This window comes from Asterias amurensis, chromosome 21 (genome assembly GCF_032118995.1).
Source record: "Asterias amurensis chromosome 21, ASM3211899v1".
NCBI lineage: Eukaryota > Metazoa > Echinodermata > Asteroidea > Forcipulatida > Asteriidae > Asterias > Asterias amurensis.
In genome coordinates, this window is record NC_092668.1 from 5896978 (window position 1) to 5923163 (window position 26186).

Sequence of the window (26186 nt, forward strand, 5' to 3'; positions counted from 1 at the left end):
CATGGTGACAGTTGGAATATTAAAGGCAAAGTAGACCTTTGGTTTTTGGAATCGTATCGTTTGATTGTTTTCATCCAATATAAATATTAGGCCTGGGCGAATTATTCGAATATCCGGTTAATGGCGAATAGGTTTTCCTATCCGTAACCGCGAATGCCTTTTTTTTCTTAACCGGATATCCGCATAGGGCGCGAATAGCTATTTATAAACTGGATAGTTCTGTAATTACAACCAAGTAACCGGATATTCTTTAATATCCGAATATCCGCGGACGTCGGGCGACAACTGACATGAATGTTTTGTCTGAATCCTAATGAAACTTCTATTAAGACAGCATAAAACAGCATAAATTAAGTATTTAACTATGCTCACCTCCGTGAAGAGTTAAAACAATGACATTTCTGACGTAAGTTGTTCAAAGATTACAAAAGTTTTCCTTCACGTAGAGCCATCCACGATCAAAAGAAAAAGCAAATCGCCATCTTTAAATTAGATCCGGTCATTTTTATGAATGAACCGAGTGACACTGTCTAAAACTAATATCAATCTGCCCAGAAGATCTCATTCACAAACGAACAGCGCCCTCTAGCGACAAAAAAAACTATTCGAATATCCGGTTAATTTCGGATAGTTGGCCAGTGGTATCCGAATAACAAAATTTCACTATTCGCCCAGCACTAATAAATATAGAAATACATGTAAACAATCAAACTTAACCTGTGAATGTTTCATTTCAAAAGGTGGTCGCGTTTTGAGATATTGCCAAAATCCAAAGCGATTACACGTAATGTAAGTCCATGCAGGAAGAAAAATAAGTGAGAATCTGAGAATCGTTACTGTCAGTAACGATTCAAGTTCAGACTTTAAAGGCAGTGGACATTATTGGTAATTACTCAAAATAATTATTAGCATAAAACCTTACTTGGTGACGAGTAATGGGGAGAGGTTGATGGTATAAAATATTGTGAGAGGTGGCATCCTCTGAAGTAATGTAGTTTTTCAAGAAAGAAGTAATTTTCCACGAATTTGATTTTGAGACCTCAGAATTATATTTTGTATCGAAATCATCTGAAAGCACACAACTTTGTGTAACAAGGGTGTTTTTTCTTTCATAAATTGAGCTCAAATTTTCACAGGTTGGTTATTTTATGCATATGCTGAGATTCACCAAGTGAGAAGACTGGTCTTTGACAATTACCAATAGTGTCCAGTGTCTTTAAGGGGTTAAAAACTGATATATATATATATATGTAGAAAAATGTCACGAAAATACGTTTTTACATGCTAAAATAATTTTCATCTCATGATCACTGAGACGAAAATTAATTTCATGACATTGTTTCACTCATTTCTCAAAAACTACAGCACCTCAGCAAGTAATATTTCCAGGGAAGCTTTCTACTACCATTATCTTCAAACTGTGTAAGTTTAGTGTAAATCTGTGGCCATTGTGTTTTTTGTCCTACAAAAAGTACGTATAGAACGACTCTGTTTAAAGTTAAACGTCAGGCCATTAACTATCTTTTGCAGGGGTTAATGAAGTTGGAAAACCCTCAGATTGTACCACAGAGCTCCTAGAATCAAAACAAATTCTACATACAGTATAAAAGTCATTTTTACAGCGCCCACAAAGATCAGGATGGCTTTACAAAAGCTAACAAGAAATTTACGATACCAACAAACAATGCAATGATTCTGGGGCGCGTTGGGCCCTTGGGCGAGCCATTAGGACCCAACACCTTAAGAGCTTCGCGCTTCACAGTACGTTAAACCTTCAACCAGTACTTCACAGTACGTTAAACCAGCTACTTAAAAACGTTTTTTAACATCTACGTAAAAATCTGTGGACAACATAAAGAATATGGAAAAAATTTGCATTCATGTACTGTACCAGCCAAAATGTCAACTCTCTTAGTTTTCATTGACTGTTCATTGAGATGTGACAAATCTCCTTGACAATTAACAGGCTGTTCATTAACAAAAGAGTACAACTTCCAAGCAGAATCTCAGGAAGATCTTGACTGAGTGATTGCACTTTTAATACCCCTGTCCATTCATACATTATTAGCGTCTTAATTGGTCTACAAATCATCCTGAACTCATCACAAGTGAGTCTAGACAGTTTCCATGGTGTGAAGTTTGATGGCTTTGCTGTACTTTATATCAGTAGTTCTCTTGTTTCTCGTTACACTAGGATCTACAGTACCAGCAAAGTCTATCGTGTGAGCTTTGAAGCTTTGCTTATTCTAACAGTATTTTACAATTTTGTGATTACACTTGATTAACATGTAGTCACCAATTTCACAAACAGCAATTTCTCTGAAAAAAAATCTACACAAAATTTGCAAATCCGAGAAAACAATGGGACAGAAACCAAGCCCCGGTTCCCTTGAAGTGTCTTGAAGATATTCCCATTTGTAAGGAAAACATCCTTGATAAAAATTAAAAGAATTAAAACCCAAGGTTTACTTTGACGAAAAATCTGCACAAACCTTGTATCCATCCCTGACTTACCAAGTCTATCAACAGACATGAAACGCAAACATTGTAAATGGATTTCTTTTATCGGTGGGTTCGTGGGGCAATCAAAATGTGTTTGTTTTTTTTGTCAAAAGATAAATATTTTGAAAGCTTTTTGTGTCTTCTATTGGCATACTGCAATAAATGTTTACATGATACAAACTGAATAGTGTCATGAGTCCAGTATAAAAATAGAACACTTCATATTGAACAGAACATCAAATGTATGCTACAATTTCATAGAGGTGCTTAAGCATAACAAGTAGCTACATGTGACAAAATTATGCTTACCAGTACTTGTCACAAGTACAATGTGATTAGTATACTGCTCATTTCTGCTTAGCAGAAAATTGTTTGGCAGTATTTTCTACTTAAGCAGCTCTATGAAACTGGGCCCAGAACATTAAGTGGAACATTTAGCTTAAAGTATATGCTAAGCAAAAATTACCAGGGCAAGGTCAATCCTTCATTCCGTTTCAGACCAGTACCCTCCTGTTCCCAACCAACCAAACCGTTTGATCTCATAAAATTAAATTTTCCCTGCAAATGAGCACCAATTTCAAAAGTACCAATTTTGATTCTGTCGAGACGATTATTCTGTCCAGACGAATTCTCATCAAATTACCCGACCTCTTTGAGGAATAATTGCGAGGAATAATTCCCGTCATGGGTGAGTGGTAACTTCTTGCAATTAGGAGGAGACTGGAGATTTACATCATTACCAACGATGGATACATCCCGTGGAGAGCAACAACAGAGCTACAGTTATTGGCATTTAAAGCCTTCAAGAAAGATTCTGCTACATGTGCTTTTTGTAGGTTCAAAACCTCAAACCATTAACTATTTTTGGGCATTCAGGTCGTTTTGGTTGGTAAGCAGTTTACAACAGCTAATTCTACTTTCTCATTTACAATTACTGGATATCAGCTCCTTAGCAGGACTGATGTTTCGTTTTTCGACAGAACAAGGGCACCAAGGCGTTTTCTCATCTGGGATGCAGCATGGTACAATTATTGGACAACATTGCTAGCAATCCCTCTTCAGGGCTGATGAGTCATTTTTGAAAGAGCAAGGGCACCAAGACGTTTTTTTCCTTGCTAAAAGGCACAACTATTGGATAACAACCCCTCAGCGGGCCTGTTGGTTCATTTTTAAAGAGCATTGCAAGGGCACCAAGGCGTTTTCCTCCTTGGTAAAGGGCACAATTATTGGATAAAACCCCCCTGTAGGCCTGATGCTTTGATATTGAAAGAGCAAGGGCACCAACATGACCAAGGCGCAAGACATTTTCTCTTTGGTAAATGCACTAGGCCTGGGAGAATTATTCGAATATCCGGTTAATGGCGAATAGGTTTTCCTATCCGTAACCGCGAATGCCTTTTTTTTCTTAACCGGATATCCGCATAGGGCGCGAATAGCTATTTATAAACCGGATAGTTCTGTAATTACAACCAAGTAACCGGATATTCTTTAATATCCGAATATCCGCGGACGTCGGGCGACAACTGACATGAATGTTTTGTCTGAATCCTAATGAAACTTCTATTAAGACAGCATAAAACAGCATAAATTAAGTATTTAACTATGCTCACCTCCGTGAAGAGTTAAACAATGACATTTCTGACGTAATTTGTTCAAAGATTACAAACGTTTTCCTTCACGTAGAGTCATCCACGATCAAAAGAAAAAGCAAATCGCCATCTTTAAATTAGATCCGGTCATTTTTATGAATGAACCGAGTGACACTGTCTAAAACTAATATCAATCCGCCCGAAGATCTCATTCACAAACGAACAGCGCCCTCTAGCGACAAAAAAAAATATGTATATATATATACTTTTTTTTTTTAATAGCGCCCTCTAGCGGCGAAAACAACTATTCGAATATCCGGTTAATTTCAGATAGTTGGCCAGCGGTATCCGAATAACAAAATTTCACTATTCGCCCAGCACTAAAATGCACCTCTATGAAGAAACTATGACATTCTTTTGGAGCATAAAGGGGCACAAAGGCAATAATAACAAGGGCATTGGAGGCAATTGCCTCTGTGAAGTATGTACTGTGTATCAGGCCTGTCTCTGTGTAAACCATGTATTTATTTATAGGATTTTGTCTGCTGATTATTTATCTACATGTATTACGAAAAAGGGAAGACCTATAATATAAAGTTTTCATAAATACCTCAGACAGTTTCGCTATTTCTATTGGTGGAGAGCGCGTCATGTGGGTGTGTATAAACCTTTGTTTATGACCAGTAAAAAGTGTTGAAACATGGGCGTGACTCGCAAGCTTGCACCTGTTCTTATAAGACAGTTTCTTCATTCCTGTTCTTATAAGACAGTTTTTTCAATCCTATTGGTCGAGAGCAACTGCTGAAACAGTTGTGCCACATCACGCGATACGCGCGACGCGCACAGCATTCCCTTATAAGGAGTTGTTTACCCGAGAGCGGCAGAGGGCTTTACCATTTCATAGCTGGAGGGGTGTTGTGTTGAAAGAAATCATTGAACAATTATAATTTTTGCATTTAATTTACTTTTTGACCCAAAAGTGTTGATGTTTTTGACCAAAAAGGTATTTATGAATGGGAATCAAAGTGTGTTGAATCGATTTTCAACTAGTGGTTTAAACCCGCCGAGGCCTGGTTCTTGATAATTTACCTCAAATTTGTCTCGGTAAAATTATCAAGAACCAAGCCTCGTTGGGATTAAACCACTAGTTGAAAACCTCTTCACCACACATTGATTCCCTTATTAAATCCCTGCTAACAGATTTAAAACACACAGGAAATTGCAGCAGAGAAAACTGGAAGCCTTACTTGGCTCTAGTCTGAACCTGAAACTGCCCACAATCACCACACTTAGGTTGAGATAAATACAACAAACGTATCAATTACAATAAAAGGAATCAATCATCACAAGGCATCAAATCTCAACTTACACTTACAGCGATAACTTACATTTTACATGAGAACGTTGATGGCACATTAAAGTAGTATCTTCAACAACACAAAATGGCTTTAAACTGGAGTCTGCCCACATATACATTTGAGTAGGATGAGATACGATTACAGGTACTAGAAGACGGTGACAAGTACAAGAATACTCATTAGCAAGCCATTATCAGATTAGTCTGGCGATGAACTCTGATCCAAAACATTTAAGCTCCAATTTTGTCGCAGTTAAATCAGACACGACGAGGATCGTGACTGTCTCCTTGCGTGTAAACCACAGTGTGGCTGCATGTTAGTTTAGTCGCCATGCTCCAGATGCTTTGATATTGAAAGAGCAAGGGCACCAACATGACCAAGATGCAAGGCATTTTCTCTCTGGTAAGAATGCACCTCTATGAAGAAACTATGACATTCTTTTGGAGCATTAAGGGGCACAAAGGCAATAATAACAAGGGCATTGGAGGCAATTGCCTCTGTGAAGTATGTACTGTGTATCAGGCCTGTCTCTGTGTAAACCATGTATTTATTTATAGGATTTTGTCTGCTGATTATTTATCTACATGTATTAGGAAAAAGGGAAGACCTATAATATAAAGTTTTCATAAATACCTCAGACAGTTTCGCTATTTCTATTGGTGGAGAGCGCGTCATGTGGGTGTGTATAAACCTTTGTTTATGACCAGTAAAAAGTGTTGAAACATGGGCGTGACTCGCAAGCTTGCACCTGTTCTTATAAGACAGTTTCTTCATTCCTGTTCTTATAAGACAGTTTCTTCAATCCTATTGGTCAAGAGCAACTGCTGAAACAGTTGTGCCACATCACGCGATACGCGCGACGCGCGACGCGCACAGCATTCCCTTATAAGGAGTTGTTTACCCGAGGGCAGCAGAGGGCTTTACCATTTCATAGCTGGAGGAGTGTTGTGTTGAAAGAAATCATTGAACAATTGCAATTTTTGCATTTAATTTACTTTTTGATCAAAAAGTGTTGATGTTTTTGACCAAAAAGGTATTTATGAATGGGAATCAAAGTGTGTTGAATCGATTTTCAACTAGTGGTTTAAACCGCCGAGGCCTGGTTCTTGATAATTTACCTCAAATTTGTCTCGGTAAAATTATCAAGAACCAGGCCTCGTTGGGATTAAACCACTAGTTGAAAACCTCTTCACCACACATTGATTCCCTTATTAAATCCCTGCTACCAGATTTAAAACACACAGGAAATTGCAGCAGAGAAAACTGGAAGCCTTACTTGGCTCTAGTCTGAACCTGAAACTGCCCACAATCACCACACTAAGGTTGAGATAAATGTAACAAGCGTATCAATTACAATAAAAGGAATCAATCATCACAAGGCATCAAATATCAAATCTCAACTTACACTTACAGCGATAACTTACATTTTACATGAGAACGTTGATGGCACATTAAAGTAGTATCTTCAACAACACAAAATGTCACCTACCATTCCCAAAAATGGCTTTAAACTGGAGTCTGCCCACATATACATTTGAGTAGGATGAGATACGATTACAGGTACTAGAAGACGGTGACAAGTACAAGAATACTCATTAGCAAACCATTATCAGATTAGTCTGGCGATGAACTCCGATCCAAAACATTTAAGCTCCAATTTTGTCGCAGTTAAATCAGACACGACGAGGATCGTGACTGTCTCCTTGCGTGTAAACCACAGTGTGGCTGCATGCTAGTTTAGTCGCCATGCTCCAGACACCCTACCATGTAACAATGTGTGAGAGTGTGAAAGCCATCGACAATCACATCGATGTTTGTTTGGAGCAACATCACTTCATCACTAAGCCTGCTGTTACGAACGTAAAGTCCAGAATCAATCAGAGTCTCTCCCCTAGAAAGGTCGCAATGGGATCGGATTCGAAGCTATCCATCTTGGGTTAAAAGCCTCCAGAAACTTTCTCCACCGAGAACAAAAACCAGTCCCTCTCAAATGCAACAGATGAAATATACATGGATCAGTTACCATGGCGATACATTTAGCTGCAACCGTAGACAGCGTTGATGCAGTATCGAGGAGGATAAACATTGAAACGAGAGACGCCGAAGCAAGAGTAATTTTTCCTCTCCCTCAATTAAGGCGATCGAAACTTCAGGAAATCTAGTTAGTTTTTGCTTCGAAAATCGGGGGGCTAAACCACTCGTTCCTTTTCACATCCAGCGCAACTTCTTTCCCGTGATTTGAGATTCCCAGGTGATTTCGTTAATGCATATTCGTTTTTCCTCCGATACAATATCCAGCATGATGCCCCTGTATCGATGATCGTATGTAATCAGGCCACGTACAAAGACTAACTTGTGCAGTGGGGTAGTCCACTGACATTTCAACACTTCTTGATTTCCTAGACAGTGCGTCTCTCTTGCTTGGATTTAATGCATGAAATGAGAGAAACTGAATTACATCGTGTTACGACTTGATATAAGACTACAGAATGCTCTCAACTCCACATTAAAAAATGTACAGCCCTCATGTGTTTTCTCCTACTTTCACTTTCATGTAAACAAGATTTCCAGGTTATCCTGTTACAATGTAACCTACATGTTATTATGTTCTACATTTCCTTTTTGTTGTATATATTGTTGTTTTGTTCTGCGCCTCGGAATAGGGTCTTGTACACTATATAGATGGCGCATTATAAATGCATTATTATTATTATTATTTTTATTTATTATTGCTTTTCATTTTGCCGTTAAAAGCCCTTTGAGGAAAGTGTTAAATACATATTGCGCTACATGTACATACTGTTTTATTATAATATTATTACATACGTATGTAATAAAACATCTTGATTTTTCTATCACACAAGCAATATTTTGGACCAGGACTTGGTAAAATGGTGTTCAACTTCGCCAAAAAACTCTAAAACTGGGTGTTCAAATTGTTCACAATGTATAAAACAAGGTTTCAACATTTATACAGGGTGTTCAAAAGACACACAGACACCCCTGGCTAACACTATGCACACAAGTCAAAGAAGCCCAAACGGAGGCTGTTAGGACAAATAGTCGGATCCCTCCATGAATTAATACCACTCAGCATCTATAACTAGGGACCAAGACATTGTACTGTCTGCAAGATTAAAATCTTTAAATTAAAAGTAACATTAGAGGTTAGAGATTCGAAAGGCTGACTATTGACTTTGACAGTATGTTAATCTCTAAGGAAAACAAAAAGTTAATGAAGCCCAAACGGAGGCTGGGTGGACAAATAGTCGGATCCCTCCATGAACTAATACCACTCGGGAGTAGGGACCAAGACAACCTACACGTACTGATGGCAAGATTAAAATCTATCAATTAAAAGTATTATTAGAGGTTAGAGAGTCGTGAAGCCAAGTGTTGACTTTGTCAGTATCTTAATCTCTAAAGAAACCAACAAGTACATCAAGTCAATGAAGCTCCCAAATAGAGGCTGGGTGGACAAATAGTCGGATCCCTTTATGAAGAATATCACCCAGTATCTATACCCAAGTCACTACACAGGGAACAAGACATTGTGCTGTCGACAAAAATAAAACCTATCAATTAAAAGTAACATTTAACCACATTGTGGTCAGAGATTCGTGAAGCTGACTATTGACTTTGTCAGTATCTTAATCTCTTAGAAAAACAACAAGTCAATGAAGCCCAAACGGAGGCTTTGAGGACAAATAGTCGGATCCCTCCATGAATTAATACCACTCAGTATCTATAACTTGTCTCACTACACAGGGAACAAGACAACATTCTGTCAGCAAGATTAAAATCTATCAATTAAAAGTAACACTAGAGGTTAGAAAATCGTGAGGCTGACTATTGACTTTGTCAGTATCTTAATCTCTAAGAAAAACAACACTTTCCATTCAACGCCGCGGATGACAGAGGATGTTACGGTGATAGAGCCACGGACCCACTGTGTGTGCAGAGCTGCGCCCGCCTTGATCAAAGGTCATTTATCTCGCTAATGACATCATCTTATACCCGAGCCCTGATTTCCGATATCGCTACGGATACACACCCTATCACCGCCAACGATTACAATTTCATTCTCTGGCCGTGGATGGTTTGGTCGTTGAGAGGATACCGGGCTCTTATTTTTTTTTCACTTTGATTGTTTGATAGTGATTTGATCATCTGATCACCTTGGCATTTAGCTAGCTAGGTCCTTGGGACAGATGTTATTAAACAGCGGGAGTCTTGACTGTGTAGAGATGGAACAACATTGAGTGTCTGGATAGCTCGTGTGTATTTTTAACTCGCCGAATTCAACTTCTAACAAGCGCATAATTTGTATCATACTAAATACTAATAATTTTAAGGAAACATTTAATAACAAGTTACAGACTTTAGAGAAAGACTGTGCTGGGGTCAAAACGTCAGTCAATTAGTGCTTTAATTTGGGGGGGGGGGGGAATCCACTTGACTGCAAGGCTAGTAGCTCAAAACATTTTACTAGACCTAAGAGAATTGTTTTATCTCATTTTCAATACTCAACGAAATATAAATATATTTGTTTTTATCACTTTAAATTTTTAAATGCAGTGAGGGTTTATTATTCAAAAACATAAGACCGCCAGACTTGTCTGGTCATAAGTGTACTGGCTTGATGTTTTAAAAACAAATTTCCTTGGTCAAGTGTTATTTTCGAGACCTGCATTAATCTCTTTTTCCCCCCATATATATTTTTTCATTTTGTTTTCCAAATACTACCGGTTGAACTATTTTGATTAAAAATATAATAGACCCAATTAAACATCCAGTAAAAGAATCTACATGAATGAACAAAGTAAGCCACTGCAAACCCTCCTCTGCCCGCCTACAACATACCCCCCCATTTACTCAACAGCGCCCGTTCTACACATGTTTCCACAACTCGTTTTAAAGACAATTTAATTTAAAAGGGGTGTCACTGACGTCCAGCGTCTAGCATTTCAGCCAGCCAACGAGGCATCCGATCTTGATTCAATTTCTGACGATTCGCTAATGGCGTGCCTCCGATTTTGACGTTGTTATACTCTACATCTGCCTTGCTGCTGAAAACTTTCTATTTTTAGGACAGAGGAACTGAGGGAGGGATCCTTTTTGAAGGGATCGGGGGGGGGGGGCGATTGTGGAAGGGTTTAAAGGGAAGGAACACGTTTGGTAATTACTCAAAACAAATATTAACTTAAAAACTGACTTGGTTTGGAGCAATGGAGAGCTGTTGATAGTATAAAACATTGTGAGAATCGGCTCCCTCTGAAATAGCATAGATTTTGAGAACGAGGTAATTTCTCATTAAAATAATAAAAGACTTCTAGCCAGAAGTCTTTTATTCCTATCTGAAAGCACACAAATTCGTCCGACATGGGTGTTTTCTACGAATTTGATTTTGAGACCTCAGATTTAGAACTTGAGGTCTCGAAATCAACCATCTAAACGCACACAACCTCGTGTGACAAGGGTGTTTTTTCTGTCATTAGTTATCTCGCAACTTAAACGACCAATTGAGCTTAAATTTTCAAAGGAAACATACACCTTTTGGCGATAGTTATTTTTTTAACTTTTATGCTCTCCTGGGCACCCCACTGTTGTTTTACTTTGTTTTCTTAAATATTTTTAATGTATGTACATGTGCTTGAAAATGTGATTGCCCGAATAAATATTATTAAACATTAAAGGTTTGTTATTCTATGCATATGTTGAGATGCACTAAGTGAGAAGACTGGTCATTGACAGTTACCATGTGTCCAGTGTCTTTAAGCGCAAGGCTTGGGCTTTGCCTGTTTTGCTTGCATGACATGGGGAGATAAAAACCAATCCCTGATACAGCTTTCTATCATAGTAAGGATGAAATGATCCTCTACAGAGATGTAGAATTTCAGTTTCACATGAGTGGGTCATAGCCTACTGTATGTACGATGCTACATTTCATGCATGACATTTCACCAGCCACAAAATCCATATATTATGGGTTGTCTATCTGATACGGGTCATTGCGGGCCAAATCTTGATGTGGTTTATCAACCTCATTCAGGACCATTTATTCCTATCCTTGATGTAGTTTATCAACCTCATTCAGGACCATTTATTCCTATCCTTGATGTGGTTTATCAACCTCATTCAGGACCATTTATTCCTATCCTTGATGTGGTTTATCAACCTCATTCATGACCATTTATTTCTATCCTTGATGTGGTTTATCAACCTCATTCAGGACCATTTATTCCTATCCATGATGTGGTTTATCAACCTCATTCAGGACTAGTTATTCCTATCCTTGATGTGGTTTATCAACCTCATTCAGGACCAGTTATTCCTGATGTGGTTTATCAACCTCATTCAGGACCATTTATTCCTATCCTTGATGTGGTTTATCAACCTCATTCAGGACCAGTTATTCCTATCCTTGATGTGGTTTATCAACCTCATTCAGGACCAGTTATTCCTGATGTGGTTTATCAACCTCATTCAGGACCATTTATTCCTATCCTTGATGTGGTTTATCAACCTCATTCAGGACCAGTTATTCCTATCCTTGATATGGTTTATCAACCTCATTCAGGACCATTTATTCCTATCCTTGATGTAGTTTATCAACCTCATTTAGGACCATTTATTCCTATCCATGATGTGGTTTATCAACCTCATTCAGGACCATTTATTCCTATCCTTGATGTGGTTTATCAACCTCATTCAGGACCAGTTATTCCTATCCTTGATGTAGTTTATCAACCTCATTCAGGACCAGTTATTCCTATCCTTGATGTGGTTTATCAACCTCATTCAGGACCATTTATTCCTATCCTTGATGTGGTTTATCAACCTCATTCAGGACCAGTTATTCCTGATGTGGTTTATCAACCTCATTCAGGACCAGTTATTCCTGATGTGGTTTATCAACCTCATTCAGGACCAGTTATTCCTGATGTGGTTTATCAACCTCATTCAGGACTAGTTATTCCTATCCTTGATGTGGTTTATCAACCTCATTCAGGACCATTTATTCCTATCCTTGATGTGGTTTATCAACCTCATTCAGGACCATTTATTCCTATCCTTGATGTGGTTTATCAACCTCATTCAGGACCATTTATTCCTATCCTTGATGTGGTTTATCAACCTCATTCAGGACCATTTATTCCTATCCTTGATGTGGTTTATCAACCTCATTCAGGACCATTTATTCCTATCCTTGATGTGGTTTATCAACCTCATTCAGGACCATTTATTCCTCCTTGATGTGGTTTGTTTAAATCCTATATAAATGTAAAATACAGTAAAACTAACTTGTGAAAAATTTCATTTCAAAAGGTGATAGCGTTTTTGAGACATCGTCAAAAATCCTGAACGTTTTTAGTCCACACAGGAAAAATATTCTCGTAATTGGAACACAACCCGAGAAAAGTCCAGACAGCAATGTTTCTCAAATCCAAATTTTACGGAATAAAAACTGATGTGTGATTTCATAACTGCATTACTTTAAATTAATACCTCATAGTGAAAAAATTCTCAAAATGCTCAATACTATCAAAAACTGCTCCACTTCTATCCAAGTAAGTTTTTATTGCCATTTGTTTCAAAAGTTATTACCAAATGTATACCTTCCATTTAAAATGCTACATCTAGGCCTAAAGCCTCACCAAAACACAGTACATTTTCTCTTGACTACAACTGGGGAACCAATTCTACATGATGGGAATAAATCAAGTGGCTTTTCTCTCATAAAGACATTCCTCCCGAGATGATGAAGACGTTTATCCCCACCTTATTAAATTGCCTCAAATCCAACATCGTTCATGATATTCAATAGGTCCCACACTGAACATTAAAGGCACTATTGGTAATTACTCAAAATAATTATTAGCATAAAACTTGACTTGGTAACGAGTAATGGGGAGAGCTTGATAGTATAAAACATTGTGAGAAAGGGCTCCCTCTAAAGTGTCAGTGTTTTTGAGAAAGAAGTAATTTTCCACAAATTTGATTTTGATCAGAATTAGATTTTGAGGTCTCGAAATCAAGCATCTGAAAGCACACAACTTTTTGTGACAAGGGTATTTTTTTCTTTCATAGTTATCTCGCAACTTCGATAACCAATTGAGCTCAAATTTTCGCAGGTTTGTTATTGTATGCATATGTTGAGATACACCAAGAGAGAAGACTGGTATTTGACAATTACCAATAGTGTCCAGTGTCTTTAAAGACTAGTACGAATGATGTGAGTTAATTGCAAATGTTCAGACATTTCCCCAGGGTCCCTTCCCTTAATTGTATTCACGCAATCATAGTTTACATGGGTCCCTGGCTCAATAATGTACACGTATGCATACTTGTTCACACAGAAAACATTTCACAGAGTTCCTTTGTGATTTTGCCCTTAAAGGGATGGTACAAGTTTGGTAATTACTCAAAACAAATATTAACTTAAAAAGACATTGGAGAGCTGTTGATAGTATAAAACATTGTGGAAAATTATTCCCTCTGAAGTAACTTTGTAACATAGTTTTATATCTCACTAAAATAATAAAAGACCTCTAGCTAGAAGTCTTTTGTTCCTATCTGAAAGCACACAAATTCGGCCAACAAGGTTTTTTTTCTTCTTTCATCATTTTATCGCAACTTCGACGACCGATTGAGCTCAAATTTTCACGGGCTTGTTGTTGTATGCATATGTTGAGATACACCAAGTGATAAGACTGGTCTTTGACAATTACCAATAGTGTCCAGTGCCTGGGTCTGGGTACTTTTTGTAGGATAAGGACCCAAGCATTATGTCCACAGATTTACATTAATTTTTATGCACAGTTTGAAGATACTGATGGCAGAAAGCTAATCCCTTAGCTTTTGAGAAGTGAGTAAAACAAGGCACAAAACTAATTTTTGTCTCAGAGATCATGAGACAACAATTATTCTAGCATGTAAAACAGAATTTTGTGTCACTACTCATTTCTCAAAAACTACAGCACCTCAGCAAGTAAATACTTCATTGTGTTTTGCGTTACAAAAAGTACCAGAGTCCTCTAATACAGTATCCCCCCCCCCCCCCCCCCCGTCATTTTTTAATGGATGCCAATAAACACTCGATGAGAGAAGGCTCTGATTACAGCCAAATAAACTCTTCCTAAATGTCACATTAAAGGAACACATTTTGCAAGACAAACCAGAGATCGATCTCCTCTGACGAAGTGCCTACGTTCTATTTCACTGATGTCTGAAAATAAATATTTCCATGGCAACAAGAAAACAAAGAGCTCACTAAACAGGTATAGATTGCAATTTTTTCGAGCAAGGCTTTGATTAAAACAACTGAAGCTCAACACTGTCTTTTTTTTTTTCATATATTTTTTTTTTTTGCTTTAGAAATATTTATGCAGGCCTGATAATTCTTGGAGGCAAATGCCTCCATTGCCCCTGGTCATTGCCTCGGTGCCCCATGAAATGTTTCAGTATCAGGCATGATATCACGGAGGCAAATGCCTCCATTGCCCCTGGTCATTGCCTTGGTGACCTTTGAAATGTTTCAGTATCAGGCATGATATCACAGAGGCAAATGCCTCCATTACTGCTGGTCATTGCCTTGGTGCCCTTTGAAATGTTTCAGTATCAGGCATGATATCACGGAGGCAAATGCCTCCATTGCCCCTGGTCATTGCCTTGGTGCCCTTTGAAATGTTTCAGTATCAGGCATGATATCACGGAGGCAAATTCCTTCATTGCCCCTGGTCATTGCCTCGGTGCCCTTTGAAATATTCAAATAGAAAATTACAATTTCCTCATAGAGGTGCCCTTTACCAAGGAAAACATGGCTTGGTGTCCTTGCCCTTTCAAAAAAAGAGAAGCATCAGGCCCGACGATTGAGCAAACGAGAGAATCTCAAGGCATGAAAACTTGGTGATAAATAATCAATCTGCGGATAAAGGATTAAAATGTCCTCATAGAGTGCTTGGTACAAAGGAGAGAATGCCTTGGTGCCCTTGCCCTTTCGAAAATAATACGAGGCTATAAATTCAAGGCATGAAACCTTAGCTTCCCCCGCGTTGCATGTACCTGTCGGATAATTCAAGCACACAATGAAAAATATGCCATTAAAATTCCATAACCAGCATAAATTGTCTGTAATGCTAGACTATTTTGGTTATAAAAATGACTATATTTGGAATGGAATTGAATAAGGGCCGGTCGATACACTAATTAGATAGAAGAGTGTTGAACCCGTACTTGTGCAGTAAGCAGTACAGGTACTTCAACCTGTTAATGTATAGTGTACTATTAAAGGGGTGCAATGCCTGAGGATTGGGCGCCTTGGGCTGTAAGTTGTTATGAATTGGAAAGATATTTGAAAGTAGAAAATAATTATTCATATAAATATCTCTTGCTGCCTTTTGACCATTTTTTTAAATTTTTCTTTTTATGCCAGTCGCCCAAAACAAGGCTAAAACCCACTCTAGGTTAAGGGCTACAAGGAAGAAAACATAGACATGCAGAAACTCAGTGGTGCTGAAGGTAGGAATTGACATTCCTCTTCAAAAGATGGAAGATTATAGGATGAGGGGAAACATGCACCAGGCAAGGAGTTCCAAAGAGATGCAGTACGAGGGAAAAAGCTACTGGAGTAGCTCTTTGTTCTACATCTCGGCACAGCCACAGTATAAGGATGAGAACAAGCAGAAAGCTTGGTCTCGCGCTCAAACACCCTGACAGGAGGAACGAGGTTGGATAGACTAGTGGAACATTTACCATGGAAATATCTGTAAAACAGGCAAAGTTGTCTAATTTGTTAGTTTTGTTTAATTAGGTCTATTTGTACACAGGTCATTGTCTCACAGTCAAACCGCGCTGGCAGTAAGTTGGTGCTATGGGACACTGTTCATGTGGTAGGCCACCAACCACCTATGTGGACACCTTGTGCCAGGACTCTGGCCTGAAAAGAGAGGAGAGCTGTGTACAGCAATGGAGGACCAACGTGTTTGGAGGGCCATCATCCGATGCTTTGCATCGACTGACCGCATCGACTGAAAGAATGAATGAATGAATGAATATAATATTCCTTTTGTCTTTCTTTCCATATAACCCTTGTTTCTGTATTTATATGTGCAATTCAACCTACCCGTACAATCTTTCCCTTTTTTTTTACTAGTATGAAATAAACCAATAGTATATTAAAAATATATATTTTTTTTTTTACAAAAATGGTCACGAGGTTTTTGTGTAGGTCAAGGTGAGTCTCCCGCTGGTAAACGCCCACAAGTTTGCAAATTAAAGTGAATTTTAATAATCCCCTGTAGGATAATTGCACTCGTGATAAACAGTTAATATACTAAAAGAGTCCGTGTATATTGGTTAAAATTCAAATTTACTATGATTTACATTTCAATTCCATTCCCGTATTAAAAAACAGTCCATTAAAAAAAAGAAAAAACCATCAAATGAAACCAAAACCAATTATTTTTTACATACAAACGACACGCTCCATTGTAGTTCATGAATTAAAAACTAATTGCTTTTTTTTTAAAAGTAATTTTATAATGGAATGGAATTGTATAACATTATTCACACTTGATTGATTTTTAGTTTATTAAAGGAATATATTCCCTTTAACTAAGAATAAATTAGTTGTACATGTACATCAATGCTATTCCACTCACACTGTATACGTGTATGACATGTTTTCATCAGACATTGTGATATTTCAGGTCCGTGGAGAAAAAAGTTAGAACATTTTATCAAGTAGGGCTGACCTACGTGGTGTTACGCTTTAATAGATTTTTTACTCAAAACAATTTCTAAAAGCAAACAAATAGGAAATCAGACTAAAGTAGGACAAATAATATGCCTGCAATGATTATGGTTACAATAAAAGACTGGCCCTTACAAAAATGCCGAAAGGGAAAAAGCTTTTTCCCTAAAAAGTTTTTGAACCCAAATTTAAGACTTAATCTGAGGAAAGAAGCAGTTTTGAAGATGTGGTGGGCACAGTACTATAATAATGATAGTTTTAAAACACGATTATATAGCGTCAAATCCATTTTACAATGCTCCCAGGCGCTTTCAAAAATGAAAAACTATAGCACTACTCATTATCTCAAAAAAGCTGGTAGAATTAGTTGTAGCTGTAACTGTGTACCAGCCGAACTGAAATGCCTTAAGCCCAGTCCATACTTCCTGCCAATATGCAATACCGATTTTTGACATTGTAAATTCGCAACAAATACATTAAAGAATTTGGGTACCTTTTCAAAATGTCCATAGATTTACATTAAACTTACAGAGTTTGAAGATGATGATAGTGGACAGCTTCATCTTGCATTTGCAGGAAGTATGAACCGGGCATTAGGTATACAAAAACAAAATAAACAACTAAATACAAAATGGTTGGCAACCTCACATTAAGGCAACGTGTATTTCTCAAACAATGTCAAAGTTAAAAGCCATTTTTACGGTTAAAAGTGTTTTGAAAGCGAACGAAAGAAATTACGCTTGTAGCTCTGATCAGTGTGTAATAATAAATGTTTACAATGTTCAAAAATACTTTAAAAAAATCTATTGTGATATAATTTAATCACAAATTCACTTCTTCTTTCCAACCAACCGTCGTGAACCCAAAACCTGTCTTTTGGAGTGTACAGATTCCCGATTCAATAGAAATGTTTTCAATAAATAGTCAGTTTCATTTATAGTTTTTTTTTCTTCTTCTTTACTGTTCAGTTCTACTGTGCCTGTGCGTCACTAAAACAAAACAATGGGAGTACCCGAGGTGAAACAAAACCTATTGGTTTCCAGCAAGGAGTTACAGTTTTCAACAATTAACAATAACATGTTCAACTCTCAATTCAATAAAAACTTTGCATTGCGATACTATAAACCGAATGTTTTTGTATGACCATACGCAGCTGCCAACAAAGATTTTTATCTTGCAACCAGGGAAATTTTGTACACTAGAGAGGTATTTATACATGTAGGTACATTCAACATTTATAAATGGGTTTCTACCATAAGGTAGATTTTCAAACTTGTTCATGAGAACACATGGAAAGATTATTTTCAAGAAAATTTTCTGCAGAATCAGGAAGAGTTTATCATAATTTATGATGATTTGAGAATGTTATAATCAGGTAGATTTTCAAACTTGTTCATGAGAACATATGGAAAGATTATTTTCAAGGAAACTTTCTGCAGAATCGGGAAGAGTTTATCATAATTTATGATGATTTGAGAATGTTATTCTACAGAAAACACACACACCCCAAACACATGCACAATATTGTTTGTTTAATTGTTCCTTCAAAGATTTAGAATGTTCAAAGCCTTGATAATCTAGAACTTATCAACACTGTATGAACTGGGTCAAGGCACTTGCTTTATTGAATGTTCCTCGACAATTAATGCTTTCATTCCCCAAGCCAGGGGTAGCGGAAATAAAATATTCATATAGGTCAATCTCTCTCCCCTTTGAAAGCCCCCGTATCCATAGCAACTCTGACTTTCTGTAAGTAGTCTCGTCAAATACCCAGTAATGATAAAATGGAGTACCTATTGTAGCTGTTATCACAGAGGTATGCAATATCATACTGATGAGTGAAACTGACAGATAGGCCTATAAAACAAAATTACAAATAGCTTTAAATTTTACATTTTTATAACGTCATGTAAGAAAAAGCAGCAATAATTTATAAATCATAAAAAGAAATTCTGTCTTGGTTTAAATATTGATATCAATAATAAGATCTGACAAGTATTGAGTGTTGTACTCACTGAAGCGTGACTAATTCTTGTCAACACAGCCCCAGCTAGTTAGCCTCACATGGGTAAATCTCTCCTTTTTGTCCGCAATATATCCGTGCATTCACAGAGGTCTGAATAGCATAGAACGTTGTATCGCGATCGTTACGGCCGTCCTTCTGGCTATGTACGTAGTAGTGTTCCTCCACAATGCCTTGGATACCTAGAGCCTCAAACGTGTAGGGTGAGTCTAGTACGACTGACTGACCAAGACGGATCCTGCTCATGAACAAACCGTGGGATGTAGGCTAGAGTGTTTACCAGGGAGACAAAATTATAATGTTGGACTCAACCACTTGTTGGAAGGGGTAAGGTATCAAATTACCCATCAAGTCATGAAATCACCCGTAGAGGCTTTGTATTTATCTTTAATTTAGAGAGATTTCTTTTTTTAATGCTGATTATTGTTAAGATTAATCTCAAATTCAGCCGAGTTTACTTTTATCTTTCAATTTCTTGATGAATAAATTTTCAATTTTGTTGACCCAAAGCAGTTCCATGTACAGTATGCAGGAGTTATGGAATGATCCACGTGTAAGCAAGCGAAGCTGATTATTCACCGAGAGAGAGAGAGAGAGAGAGAGAGGAGACTTTGGTTATTGATTTGAAATTTACTAGCAATTGGCTTCGATTAGTAGCGGGACGAAACATTTACTAGCGAAAAATAAGAGCCAAGGTTTGGAAGTAATGGGTCTTACCAGCAGCCTTAAAAGGGCAAGGAAGTAAAGTACAGTATCTCATGGTTGGCAATTGAGGGAATTCTGATCAGTTGTTTAAATATTGGAACGGAGAATTATCATGAGGATTTTTTTGTGAGGAAGATGACGTGCTTGGAAACATTATGAAACAGAAATTATTATTATTATTATTATTATTATTATTATTATTATTATTATTATTATTATTATATATTTCTGGCAATGAATCCAAGGATGCTAGATAACTTAATCACTGTCGCTCGCCAGCCATAAGCACTGTAGCTTGCGAGCCTTAGGAAACCTGTTAACATTCTGCTTGCAAAATCGTGAATCAGACACATCGGTGTTACCCTTACTCTTTTACATGTACCTATTATCGGATTATTTACGTGCACTACCAATCCTAGTACATGGGATCTACGTCTTTATGTTCCATCCAAAGGACAACGCAATGGTAGAGTATCTTGCTCAAGACACAAGTGCCATGACCGTGACTCGAACCCACATCCTGTTGATCAGAAACACCAGAGCTTGAGTCTGGTGCTCTAAACAAACTCAGCCATTATTTGAAATAAAAAAGGTCTACTCATTTTCTTCCTAAAATATTCAACCTTTCATACTTTCAGTTTCAAGGAACAAATAAAACTTGTGTGTATACGCTGTAACACTACATGGACAAAACACACAGTGTGTAGTACAGTAATTACTACAAATATTTTCTGTATCAGGCATTAACAGAACTTAGTACTATACTTTACGCAGATACATGTAGTAATTCATTGATGTCTATTTTTCATCCATTTGGAGTAACCTACTTTGGTTGAACAATTTATTTTTTAAATATGTTTTGTTTTTTAAACACTGTAATTATTTCAACTATCTAAAGAGACTTGGCGCTACAGTTTCCTGTGAACACAGCTAAATAAACAACATCAATCAACCCAAAATGCATCAAGGCCCTAGACCATGTACTACAAGTACATTGTACAACAAATGTTGTGTGCTACATGTAGACGCTCCTTGTCCGCAATTTGTATGCGCAAAGCTTCCAGTACATTCGTGAGAATATGCAATCTTCATATTGATTTCTGCATGAGTAAAACATTGGCCCAAATTCAATTATGAAGTTATTCAATTAGTGCTCTCCATTTGATATGCACCAGTTAGGTGCCATGGTGATTTGTGTGTGATCAGTGGAACGGGGGCTAGTAGCACGGTGGGAATTGAGGACAAGGTGTCGAATGTTTGTTTTCTCTGCCTCTCTCTTTTTCTTGGTAATGGGGGAATTCTTCATGCAATGGATGAATTCGGTGTGATAAGAAAACAGAAACGTGGAGAGAATTCCAGCCTTCTGATTGAGCTCTTTTATATTATAAAAAGCAGCCCGCTGCAGGGCTTGAACTTGTTCAAGTGAAAAACACAAGCCCACCGGACACACCACAAGCCATAACACAACACACCACAACCATAACACTACACACCACAAGCCATTTCACACAACCCACCACAAGCCATTTCACACAACACACCACAAGCCATAACACTACACACCACAAGCCATTTAACACAACACACCACAAGCCATTTAACACAACACACCACAAACCACCAGTATATGAAAAGCTGCCCAATACAGTTCCTGGTGTTTACTCTTTCACTTTCCAAAAGCGCTTCAAAGGCAGTGGACACTATTGGTAATTACTCAAAATAATTATTAGCATAAAACCTTACTTGGTAATGAGTAATGGGGAGAGGTTGATAGTATAAAACATTGTGAGAAACGGCTCCCTCTGAAGTGCCATAGTTTTTGAGAAAGAAGTAACTTTCCACGAATTTGATTTCGAGACCTCAGATTTAGAACTTGAGGTCTCGAAATCAACCATCTAAATGCACACAATTTTGTGTGACAAGGGTATTTTCTTCTTTCACTATTATCTCGCAACTTTGATAACCAATTGAGCTCAAATTTTCACAGGTTAGTTATTTTATGCATATGTTGAGATACACCAACTGTGAAGGCTAGTCTTTGACAATTACCAATAGTGTCCACTGCCTTTAAGACTTCATTGTACATGCAATTTTGCGCTACTTGTGTACATGTATATAAAAACTGTTCATTACGTCAGCGTTTTCACGAAGTAGCACCCTACGTGCTTAAGGCTATTTTTTTCACAATTTTTTTTTTTACATTTCTGTTGATAATGCATGAACACCTACAATTCCACAAAGTTTTAAAGCTCAGCCAGCTTTACTTTTTTAATTAAGCCAATGAGTGTTTTCAACTTTTGCACGATTGTGGCATTTTTTGTTTTTCACGAAGTAGCACCCGAACCTCTGTTTACCATTGTAATGCACGGCACGTTTTCACGAAGTAGCACGCAAGTTGTGTGAGTAAGCACGCTGACCTAGGCACCAAGGCAATGATAAGGGGACATGGAGGCAATCACCTCCGTTGCCTCCGTGAAGTATCAGGCCTGCGCGTTAACGCATAATATAAAGAAAGTTTCCAGCATGCAAGCAAGGCAACAAAAGAACCTACAGTTTGTAGTACTGCATTTCCATATGTTTTGCTTCTAAATACAAATGACTACCACATTTCTAATGTGTCATGAATGACACCATTGAAAGCAATACCAGAAAAAAAATCTGCATAAAAGTATCGAGATTCGTTTTTAATGTACGTGTGTGAACTCACATAACCGTATGCAAAACAAGGAAGTGCGTCACGTGAAGACATATTCAAAACCTCTCTATTGCAGAAAAAGGCCCCTTGGCCCAAAAGGAAAGGCCCCTGGGCCCTGGCCTTTTCAAGTACCCAGGAGCTACAAACACATGTAAAATTAACCCTGAGTTAGTAAGGTGTCTATTTCTATTACAAACGCATACTTTATCACAGCTGTTAAATCTACTTCGCTACCATACTGTAAACTATTTAGCACATGTTTCCGAGTGTCAATTGAAATAAACATTTTGGAATAATATATCAATTAATTGAACACTTCAAATTACAAACTTAATACCCCTGAGGGTTCTCTGATGCGTATCGTGCGTATCAGGTCGATACGTGTGATACGCATCAGGCCAGTAAAATCACAACCGGACGAGAACGGTAGTCTTGTGGGGTTTTTTTATTGAAAAATAAAAACACCTTTCTGTGTAATATCTGGAACTAGATAAATACTCTGACTGTTCTAATTAGAAAAATAAAAACACCTTTCTGTGTAATATCTGGAACTAGATAAATACTCTGACTGCTCTAATTAGAGCCAAATGAGAAGAAAAGATGATGAAGAAATTTCAGTTTAAGATGTGTGAGGAAAACCCCCAAAGAATTATTTCAGGGAAAACCCACAAAGTCAGGTACATGTAGGGACCCAGTCCACATTGCGCCCCCGGTGGGATTAGAACCGGGATCCCAGAGGTGGAACATGAGGCAGGACACCACTACACCAACCTGCCTGATCGCATCTATGTGGGAAAAAATGACCAATGAATCTGACAAACATTTTTCAATTGTATTGAGTAATGAAGTGATATTGTATTATTAAGGCACAAGGAGAAAGATGTTCTCTTATTAGTGCTTTTTCAACTCATTTTGATGCTGGTCTTTCAAATTAAATTCTGGTCTATTTTGAGCTACAAGCCATGCAGTCAAGATTGTGCATTTTCCCTCCAAGTTCGAACCCTAGTTGCATCATTTGATTTTCTTGCTAAAATGCTAATAGTGAAGTATTTATGAGACAATTGAGAAAGATTTTCTCTGAATGCTTGTTCAACTCATTTGAAAACTCTGGTCTTAAAAAAATAAATTCCGTTAAATGCTTTTGAGTTTCAATCCCTGCATTCTTTTGTATTTTCCCTCCAAAATTCGAACCCTGGGGATGATCTATTGTTGCATTAAATGAGTTGCTTGCTGAACTGACATCCACTGCACATGTCACATATCAGACCGAGTTTCCCATCTAGCGCCATCTGTAATGCTACTGTTACAACTGCCCGTCTATGGCCAGCTAATTTGGGAGTAAAAATAAACCTTGCACAACGTTATGTGATGGTAGTGTCCCCTGCTGCGTTGTTATTATTTCATAAGCAATCTTTTCTGCCAACTCAGTGTTATGTAAATCAGGCATACACATACATGTGTTGGGCGTAAAGATTTGCGTTGCCGTATTAAGATGTTTACAATTTGTTACCATGGCGTTACACGCTGCTGAGCTGTAACATTTATTAAACTCTGATTGATTTTCACAGAAGGTCATCGCTGTAACGTGGCAACATCAGTCAACAAGCTATACTACGCAAGGAGAGCATTTTATAGAAACTCACGGTGTTGTGTTCGAGGCGTAAGCACAGAAAATGAAAATACCCTAAGATTCTCATGTTTCCAAAGATATTATTGTATAATTATTTCGAGACAAAAAATAACATTAGAAATAGAAACAGAAACATCCAATAACATTTGGTTTTACATCTGGGTAAAAATACCCCAATTTTCCTACACTTTAAAGAAAACTTACAGAATGCAGTTATAAAACAGAAAGATTTTTGTCAATAGTCACCCGCACCCCCCCCCCCAAAAAAAAATATACATATATATATATATAATGAATAGGGTAGATGGCCTTAGCTTTCGATCCAAACCGGACCTTCTTCAGAGGCATAAAACAAGTACAAACAAATACATATCCATTTATAGAAAAAGAGAGGGGGAAAGGGATTGAGGAAAGGATCCAAAAGAAGCGGGAAAATAACAGCCAATGAAAGTTTCTATTTCAGAGACAATGTGCGGCTGTGAACCAATAGGAGTAGAGTGGCGAGGACAAAGGATGTTTAGAATGAAAGGATGGGTTACTGGACCATAAAAGTGGTAAATGTATTGTTCGACAACAATGCCGGACAACATGAAAGGGTAGGATTAGAGAGCAAGTTGCACCATGATGCAACTGAATGCAACTAACAATGGTCAATTAATAAGAATAGCAAGATCAAAGGTATGATGATTTTCATGTGGAAAAAGAGGGGGGGGGGTTTACTTACATCAGATAGTTACAGTGATGAATTTATAAAAACAACTTTAAACAAGATTAATTTATACTTTTTGAATATATACAACATATAAGTTCTTAGGCCGAAGTGAAGTGGAGGGTAATGAGAAGTTATTTGATACCAGTGTTTCTGTTAAGTCCAAAGGGTTTGACTGTCTTGAGTTGGTGAATCCAGTGTGATTCTCTACTCTTGCGGTGTGTGTCATCACCATTGCAAGCTTCAATCACCAGAAGTTCAACATCACTAACACTATGATTGGGGCTGTTAAAGTGGATAGAGACTGGGTACGGTTTCTTAGTCTTTATGGAAGAGACATGATTTGCAAAGCGAAGACTAAGTTTGGTCTTAGTCTCTCCCACATATTGTAGCCCACATCTCTTACATGATATGACATAGACATACATTCAGAGTCGGTCTTGATGTTGTATGAAGAGCCAGTGGTATGACTCTTCACCTTGAGTGAGGGCTTAATGTGCAGACACGTTCTGCATTTGGAACGGGTACATTTGTGACAGCCCAGTATATCTGTCGGGGGTTGTGTTTGGACTGTACCTGGGGGAAGTTTGGCCCTGACTAGTATATCACCAAGGTTCTTAGGGCGGCGGAATGCAACCATGGGAACCTCGGGGATTGCTGAGTGTAACCTGCTGGAGGAGTGAAGTATAGGCATGTTATTATTGAGAATTGAGGGAAGTTTGGGTAGTTTGGGGTGGAAGGTGGTGACCAAAGCAACTCTATCGGTCGGAGCTTTTTTAGCTCCCGTGTTAGTCAACAGAGTATGACGAGGTACGTTGAGAGCCCTGTTGATAGCAAGTTGGACCCTATGTTCGCTGTGTCCCCTAGATACAAGGTGTTTCCTTAGCTCTGATGAGCTATATATATATATATATCAAATAATAAACCACAAGGGAAACTGTCTGGGTACATTTTTAAATGATTTTGGGTTGAACAAAGAAAAATTGACTAGAGGACACTAATTGGTAATTGTCAAAGACCAGTCCAAAGACCAGTCTTCTTACTTGGTGTATCTCGAAATATTCATAAAATAAGAAACCTGTGAAAATTTGAGCTCAATCGGTCGCCTAAGTTGTGAGATAATAATGAAAGAAAAAACACCCGTCACACGAAGTTGTGTGCTTTCAGATGCTTGATTTCGAGACCTCAAATTCTAAATCTGAGGTCTCGAAATCAAATTC

At 37.8% G+C, this 26186-nt stretch overlaps 1 protein-coding gene across 3 annotated transcripts in view; it reads right to left on the minus strand.

Moving 5' to 3' along the window:
• Positions 1 to 26186, minus strand: part of LOC139952853 (NACHT domain- and WD repeat-containing protein 1-like) — a 156020-nt gene that overhangs the window by 118801 nt on the left and 11033 nt on the right. Inside the window, exon 1 of one of the 3 annotated variants that reach the window (XM_071952112.1) lies at positions 19220 to 19474. The exons of the other annotated variants lie outside the window; for them this stretch is intronic. The gene's annotated coding sequence lies outside the window, so the exon portion shown is untranslated. Of the gene's footprint in view, positions 1 to 19219; positions 19475 to 26186 lie in introns of those variants that run through there. 3 annotated transcript variants of the gene reach the window in all.